The 8,558-nt window shown below is 45.2% G+C and overlaps 1 long non-coding RNA gene across 1 annotated transcript; it reads right to left on the bottom strand.

The window, feature by feature from the left end:
* Positions 1-346: 346 nt before the first annotated feature.
* LOC132655186 (uncharacterized) lies at positions 347-8,295 on the bottom strand. The gene is made up of 3 exons (XR_009592866.1): positions 7,628-8,295; positions 955-4,765; positions 347-834 (listed from the first exon to the last, which is right to left on the bottom strand). It is a non-coding gene; the product is annotated as an uncharacterized LOC132655186 (long non-coding RNA).
* Between the last annotated feature and the right edge of the window lie 263 nt (positions 8,296-8,558).

Here is an 8,558-nt window from a genome sequence, read left to right on the forward strand (position 1 = left end):
CTCTACCTCTGATTTTGTACTTGGAATCTATGGATTAAATCTCCACTTAGCTTTTTTATCCCAATCCATCTTCCAGGAAGGAAAGATTAAATACACAGAATTGGAGCTGGACCCTACAAGCTACCGGAATTCTGCTGGACCACTCTCTGGAAAGCTTCCTTCTCCTTTTTGTTCTCTTTCTTAGACCAACTTCCAGGAGCTATTTGGAGGGTTCATGGGTAGACTGGGTGTGCCAACCACATCAGGAACCGGTGTAGGCTCTGCACAGCTCTGCGCTCTCAGGGGACCCAATCAGGAAGTGACTGCAAGCCCCAGACAGAATCTGGAGACCACGTTTATTGCCAGTGAAAGAAAAATCCCTAGGGTAGTCTAGTCAAATACAGATGAAACTATTGTAAAAACATTAAAAAAAAGCTTTAAGATAAAAAACAAACAAACAGGTTCATGGTGTCAGAGTAGCACAGTGAGAGAGGTGTTCCTTGGGCCACTACAGCTTTCAGGCATGAAGACTCAACAGACTCAGATTTCCAAGTAGATTCGTGTAGGTCCTGCCCGTTCCAACGCCAGTCCAAGAATTCGGGCTCTCACAGCTTTTATAGGATGGCTATTCAAGAGCAAGAGCGCTTGAAGGGCCTGGGCTACTGCCATGTGCTTAAATGACCTGATACAGTTAAGGCCGTGAATGCTGCAGCAGCGTTTGTTTGCATGTGTGAAGATGGCGTCCCTGACCTCGGAGGGCACATTGTGAGGAAGGCTGTCTCTGCTCAATTCAGCTGAGGACTCAGCAGGGAAAACACATCTTAGCATTAGTCACCAGGGAGGGAAGTCACTGACCTGTACAGGGAAAAAATGAAGACTCCTTTTCAATGGTTCACCCAGGAAAAATAGCCTGTTCTTCTTTTTGGGAAGGAAGGACACCAAAAGATACTGTATATAGAAAAGAGATATCAGTACCTGTGTCCCGCCTGTATTTTCCCGAAGCTTCTTGAACTCGGATCCTTGAGAATCTGGATCTTTCTTTTTAAACGTTGCTCATCTTTTCTACTCATCACTCCCAGCTCTCATCGTCTCTGCACCTACCACAGTTTGGCTTGTAAGGGACCACAGCTGGTCTGCGTATGGCCCAAGGACCATGGCGCCAACATCATCTGGGAGCGAGTTAGACTGCATATGTAGATCATCAGGCCCAACGCAGACCCATGCAGGGGACACAGGTCATCGATTGGCTATGGCTATCTACATACAAGGCTGGACAAGCCACGGAATAGTGTTAGGCCTTGAATTTTTCATGTGGACTGCACCAAATCATATAAAAGTCAATTTTGAGCATCTCTAAAAAACAGATCAGCATGGAACTTCAGGGGTGGAGATAAGGGAGATATACAAGGAATGAGAATACAAGGGGGTGAAAAGAAAAAGGAAATGGCCTGGGAGAGGAGCCAGGACTCAAGGAAGGAGGAGGTCCTGCCGGCTCAGCCTGAAGTCCTACTCAGAAACAGAGGTTCACGTGGAACACGTGCTTGAGGCCCCTAACCAGTGCCCAGACTGGATGTGCAAAGGGCCACAGAAGTCGCAGTGGGACAGACGGAAGGAAGGGCATTTGTTTAGGTTCACGTCACAGATTCTAACCTGGCGAGTAAATGGAAACACAATGAAAAATGAAAGCTCAGGGAAGCTTTCACTTTCTACCCACGTTTGGTAACATCCAACCTGCAGTTACTATGAGGGCAAAGGCCTCAGCTCTGATCATCACCATGACCTCCATGACCCCTGGGTATGGCACGGCACAGGATCCAGCAAGAGCTCAGTCCGTGTGTGCAGGATTGGACTAAGATGGGATGGAAATGGAACTCTCTGGTGGCAGGGTGCTTGCCTGGCATGTGGGAGGCCTGGATTAAATCTCTAGGCCCATACACAACAACAACAAAAAATCTCCTCAAAGAATGGACGCTAGAGTGATGGTAGCTCACACCTGTGATCCCAGCACTCAGGGAGGCAGAGGCAGGCAGATCTCTGTGAGTTTGAGGCCAGCCTGGTCTACAAAGTGAGTCCAGGACAGCCAAGGCTACACAGAGAACCCCGTCTTGGACACACACACACACCCACGCACACACAAAAGAATGAACCCCAACCCCTAACAGATGGTTTTCATGGGCAAGCCAAGTACACCCATCGGTTTCAAGACAGCCACGCACACACAAAAGAATGAACCCCAACCCCTAACAGATGGTTTTCATGGGCAAGCCAAGTACACCCATCGGTTTCAAGACAGCCACGCACACACAAAAGAATGAACCCCAACCCCTAACAGATGGTTTTCATGGGCAAGCCAAGTACACCCATCGGTTTCAAGACAGTGTGAGCAAAATCCTACAAAACTCTGCCTTCAGTTTAGAAAACACTTTAGTCTTTAGTCTCTTAGGCACGGATTTGAGTGTTCTGGGGATCGCATTTCAGTCTCTCTCCAGTGGCCTAGGGCACGCCTAAAGCATGCCTAAAGCACGAGGAAGACTACCGGGGGTGGAGGGGGTGACGCTGGGTTGTTAGCACTGTTGGAGAGAAATCACGGGGCACAATATTTTCACATGGAGAGCTCTTTGAACAAGTCATTCGGTTCTCCTAGGCACAGCCTGTGCTCCTGCCCCCAAAATACACCCGCGGTGTCTATGCTCACGAATGCCCATTGTCACTGTGCCTTCCGTGTTTGCACAGGAAGAACTGTGTGCTTGGATGGCGCCGCTTGGATTTTTTTCTTTTTCTTTTCTATTCTTTCCAAGACAGGATTTCTCTGTGTAACAGCCCTGGCTGTCCTGGAACTCTTTTTGTAGACCAGGTTGGCCTTGAACTCACAGCAATCTGACCTCCTCTGCCTCCCAAGTGTGCCATTGCTTAGCAGCTCCTGCATTTCTAGTTCTGATGCGAAGCTGCTGTTTTTATTTTTGAACTCATGAAATATCAGACTGTTGGACCTGAAAGAAACTCATACATGAGCAAATGTCTGGGGGCTGAGGGTTAATGAGGCATATGGACTGACAGGCACTAACTTCTGCTATAAAAATCTGGATTAAGAAACTCAAGACAAGATTTTTTTTTTCCGAATACATTATTAAACAGGAAGGAAGGTGCATCTCAGATTCAGGGACACGTAGTGGGAGTTAAGTCTTTAAAAATTATTTTTTTAATTGTGTTGTGTGTGTGTTTGTGTGTCTGAGTGTGTGAGTGCATATTAGTATGTGTTAGTATATATGTGTGTATATGTGTATGTGTGCGTGTGTCCAAGGAAGCCAAAGGAGTCAGATTCCCCCTGGATCTGGAGTTGTGGGCTCACAGACAGGGGTGCTAGGAGCTGAACTCGAGTCCTCAAGATCAGCACATACTCTTGCCTGCTGAGTCAGCTCTCCAGCCCTAGAAATAGTTATAAATACACAGTGGAGACCCAGAAGACAAACTCTGAGGACAAGGAGAAGTTAAGATAGGGCTCAGGTTGCAAGGGGTAGGACTGGGAACTCACTCCAGCATAGAAAACATACAAGAAGCCTTGGTGCCCCAGGCTCAAGCAGAAAAATAGACACGGAGCAAACATTTCTAACGTGGAGGTGTGGTGTTTCAATCACAATAGCCAGGCTGGGAAGTAAAGCCACTGGACCATTTCCCCTAAACTCCCCAGGGCCCAAGAGTAGGTAAAACAGACTGAAAGTCCCTGCTGAAGAGGAACCCCCCAAAATTACTAACTGGGCAGAACTGGAAGGTAGCTCCAGGGTAGGACATGTTCTTTCTGTGAATGCGTGTCTTTCTGTCTCTGTCTCCCTGTCTCCCTCCCTCCCTTTCGCTGCCTCTCTCTCTCTCTCTCTGTCCCTGTCTTTCTGTCTGTCTCTGCCTCTTTTTCAGGAACAAGCATCCTGATGGACACTTGCCAAGAGTCAGCAGGGCATCAGTGTTGACAGGACTGCAGGTAACAGAAGATTCCGAAACAGATTATGAAATGTGTGCATTTAAAAGATTAAGTCAAGAATGGAAGAGCGAAAAAGCACAAATGTGGGAAAAGTGAACATTTTAGAGTGAAAACACAATGACTGAAATTCCAAACTTAGTAGGCGAGCAAGATGATAAATGGCTACAAATGAAGGAAGAGTTGATGATATATGGTTGGGTGTGGTGAGCAGGCCTATAGCCCCAGCGCTGAGAAAGTTGAGGCAGGAGAGTTGCAAATACCAGGCTGTTGTGTGACAAAACTTTCCTAGGGAAGATGCAGCCCAGACAAGGAGCCCACAACAGGCCCAATGGTGGTTCTGATACCACCAAATTACAACTTGGTAAACCATGAGTTTTAATGGGGTTACTTACAAGAGTAAGTGTGAAGGGTTACTCGCAGGAGCAGAAATGACTTTTAAGAGACAACTCCATCACCAAGGCCCACCCCAGTATGGGTGACAGCTCACAGAGCCGGGAACCTGGAGTGCAGTGAACAGCCTTCAGACCGCTCAACAGGCTGAAGAGTCTTTCGCAAGTGATTCTGTTCTGAACCTCTTCCAGGCAGTCGGCAGGCTTCTGCTTCCCCTAGGCAGCTGGTCTGGTCTCAGAGTCTCTGCAGCTTGGCTGCTCTAAGAGTCTTCTTTGCTGCAGTCTGGCTTGTCTGAGAATCTTGCTCGTGGTTCTTTCCCTCCAGTCTTAAAGGGACTCTCAGCTTTTATTTATTGCTTACTCAGGCCAGTGATTCTGGTCAGTTTCAGGGACTTCCTGAAGCTATTTTAAGTTCTTTACCTTCCTGTTTAAGGTAAAGTTAAAACATTAAGGTAAGTTAAAACATTCCTGAAGGATGGAATGTTTTAGTCTCAAAGGAAACTCTTACACAATATAGGCTAACCTAGGTTATAAGGCCCTATCTCAAAAAAAGCAAAGCAAAACAATATTTTAAAAGTGGGTCTTGTGGTAAAGGTCTTTAATTCCAACCACTGAAGAGGTTAAGGCAGGAAGATTAAAAGTTCAAGGCTTTAAAACTCTGGGAGGCAGAGGCAGGTGGATCTCTGTGAGTTTGAGGCCAACATGGTCTACTAAGTGAGTCTGGGATAGCCAAGACTACACAGAGACACTCTGTCTTGAAAACCAAAACCAAAACCAAAACCAAAACAAACAAACAAACAAACAAAAAGTTCAAGGCCTGCCTGAGCTACAAAGTGAGTTCAAGATTAGCCCAGACAACTTGGTGAGATCCTGTCTCAAAAACAGCAACTGGCCTAGAGGATGGCTCAGTGGTTAAGATGGTGTACTGATCTTGTAGAGGACCCGAGTTCTGTCCATGTCCCAGGGACTCACAATCACTTCTGACTCCATTTGATGCCATCTTCTGGCCTCCTTGGGCACTTTCACTCTCATGCACACACACACAGTCCCACATGAATCACATAATTATTTTTAATCTAAAAGAAGTATAAAACACTACCATAAGAATTGGTGATATGGCCTTTAAAATTCCAGTACTTGGGAGGCAGAAGCAGGTGTATCTCTGTGAGTTCCAGGCCAGCCTGGTCTACAAACTGAGTTCCAAGACAGCCAGGGCAACACAAAGAAATCCTGTCTCGAAAAACAAAATAAAACAAAAAACAAAACAAGAATTGGTAGGTGATATAAAAGTACGGGCCTGAGGATGTCATCTCAGATGAAACATGGGTGATTAAAGAGGAGGATATCAGGAAAAGGTTAGTAGCTGGAAAGCCAGAATGAGAAAGTCCTCCTTCTGATAGGTGTTTCAAGAATCAACACAGAGACAATGTACAGATGACAATTTTAACCAAACCCTGGCTTCTATACTAAAAAAAAAAAGAAAAAAGAAAAGAAAAGAAAGAAAGAAAGAAAGAAAGAAAGAAAGAAAGAAAAGAAAAAGAAAAATGATGTGAGAGAACTCAGGTAAAGGAATGTAGGAAAAATAGCTCCACAGTCGGACCCAACACAATGAAGCAGCAGAAACAACAGAGACAGCAAAATGAAAACCCTAAAAACTGATGGCTTATGCTTATAATCCCAGCATGGCTGAGGCAGGAGGATGGCCTTGAGCTCAAGACCAGTCTGGGCTACATAGAGAATATATATATATATATATATATATTTTTTTTTTTTTTTTTGAGGCAGGGTCTCACTGTGTAGCCTTGGTTGGCCTGGAACTCTCTATGTAGGCCAGGCTGCCCTTGAACTCACAGAGATCCATTTAGCTATTTCCCGAATTATGGGATAAAAGATATACCCAACACACTCAGCCTCTAGACAGTTCTTATACAGCAATGTCAGACTGACAGCAGGTTTCCTATCAACTGCAAAACAGCCTAGAACCCCAGGAAGTGATCTTTAAGACAAACAAGAAGAATAGCCGGGGTTGGAGAGATGGCTCAGCTGTTAAGAGCACTGTCTGCTCTTCCAATAGGTCCTGAGTTCAATTCCCAGCACCCACATGGTGGCTCACAACCATCTATAATGAGATCTGGTGCCCTCTTCTGGCCTGCAGGCATACATGCAGGCAGAGCACTGTACACATAATAAATAAATAAATCTTTTTTAAAAAGCTGGAAAAAAAAGAATAGCCATTAAAGTGCAAATTCAATATAATGACATTTTTCAGATAAAGAAGAGATTATCAAAAAACAAAAACAACAACAAAAAAAAAAAAACCAGAAGAGATTATCTGTCATACTCCCTCAGCAAGAGGATTACTAAAAGGGTACTTCTTCAAGAATATAACCAAACCTATATGAAGTGGCATTGTAAGAATCAACACATTAAATAAAACACTAAATAAATAAATAAAACTATATGTTTATATTTAAATAATATTGGCTATAAATTATTTCATACAATAATTTTGCTGGATATTAAAACAAGGTAAAACTGAAGAGCTACAACACAATATGGACTTGGGAGGGACTAAAGATGTTTATACTTGGGGTAAAGAAGTTGGAGATATTAACATTACACTAATATTCCAAGGGTTCTTTCCTTAGGGGAAAAACAAACAAGAAATAGAATGTAGGATTTCCAAAAGGAAATAAAGTAAGTAAGATTACATTGCTAAAATGGAAAGAGAGACATACACCAAAGTAAAAAGATAAAATAAATAGGGACTGTGAGAGATGGCAATGGCCGTTCATCCGGTGGGCCCAAGTTTGATTCTCAGCACCCATATAGTGGCTCATATAGATCTTTAAGTGTGGTCCTACCTTCTTCTGGCCTCCTTGGAGACCAGGCACAAATATGGTGTACAGAAGACATACACACAGACAAAGCAAATCACTCATACACATTAAACAAACAAACAAATAAATAAAGATAAAACCTTTTTAAAAAGATAAAACTGATACTACCAATGGAGACAATTCTAATCGGATGGAACCTGACCTTCCTGAGTGCACAGTTAAATACTAGACACTCTGCTGGGACAGAACAGGTAAGCGACAACTTCTTCCACTAGCTCAGTCTAGCTAGGGACAACCAGAAGTGCTAGGCTAAGTCACAAAATGGCAAACAGTGCCCTGAGTCTAAGGGAAGGGGCATGGGAAGAGGGCCGGGGATGGTTTTCTGAATATGGTGACCTGTTCGCTGCATCCTGAAGGATGAGTGAGAAAGAAGAAATAGCACGTACCAGGCCGGGGTGACAGCTCAGCTCGTGCAAAGGCATGGAACAGGGCCCAGTCTGGTCACAGTCTTCTTTTGTTACGGATGAGGAGTTTGAAGCCCCAAAAGGGTAAGGAGACTGCCCCCAAGGTCACCTGGCTAATTAGGAGCAGAACCGGTGTCTGTCCTAAGATTCCTTTCTTCACACACACCCCACACACCCCTCAGTGGGCCCCCGGTGCCTTAGGTTTGCTGCAGAAGGGTCAGAGACTGCACGGCGTTGAGGTTCCAGACGACTTTGAGAAGGTACGGCCTGTGGGTGTGGGTCCAGGATCTGTCTCTGGCCTGTGCCTGGTTGGAGCAGAGCCAAGAACCCGGGCAGTTTCCAAGACTAAGCTACCTGGCTCACCCCCCAAGGAAGCCTCGGCCTCCAGCCACGGCACCGACGCTGGGCTTAATCATTAACTTCAGGTTCACAGGGCTGGAGCTGGAATGCACAGGATCCGGGGAGCAGCCTGGGTCTCTAGGGAGCCAGGAGAAAGGCGGCTCTGGAGGCGAAGGGGGCAAAGTTTAAAGCAGGCTTGCTCATCCCTGAATGGATGCACCCTGAGCACAGGGATAAGGGTTCTGTGGCTCTCCGTTGTGCTGGAGTTGACACAATGTTTTGGTAAGCTTGGTTTCAGGGCGTCCTTTCAATGTTCGTAGTAGGTTGTACTCCTGCCTGCCACAGCCTTCATCCTGCAGGATAAGGATTTGCCCACCCATCTGTCTCTCCGCCCCCACTCCACTAAATGTACTCTGTGGAGGGGGCAGGACATCATCTTTCTTCCCAGCAGCCTCAGTGCCTGATGTACCTGGAATATAATTAATGCTGATTAAATATTTGTTGATTGGATGAAGCTCCAATTCTCCCTAAAAGTGCTTTTAAAGTATCCTCTTTTAAAAAAGAAATGGGAACT

Source organism: Meriones unguiculatus, chromosome 7 (assembly GCF_030254825.1).
Source record: "Meriones unguiculatus strain TT.TT164.6M chromosome 7, Bangor_MerUng_6.1, whole genome shotgun sequence".
Classification (NCBI taxonomy): domain Eukaryota; kingdom Metazoa; phylum Chordata; class Mammalia; order Rodentia; family Muridae; genus Meriones; species Meriones unguiculatus.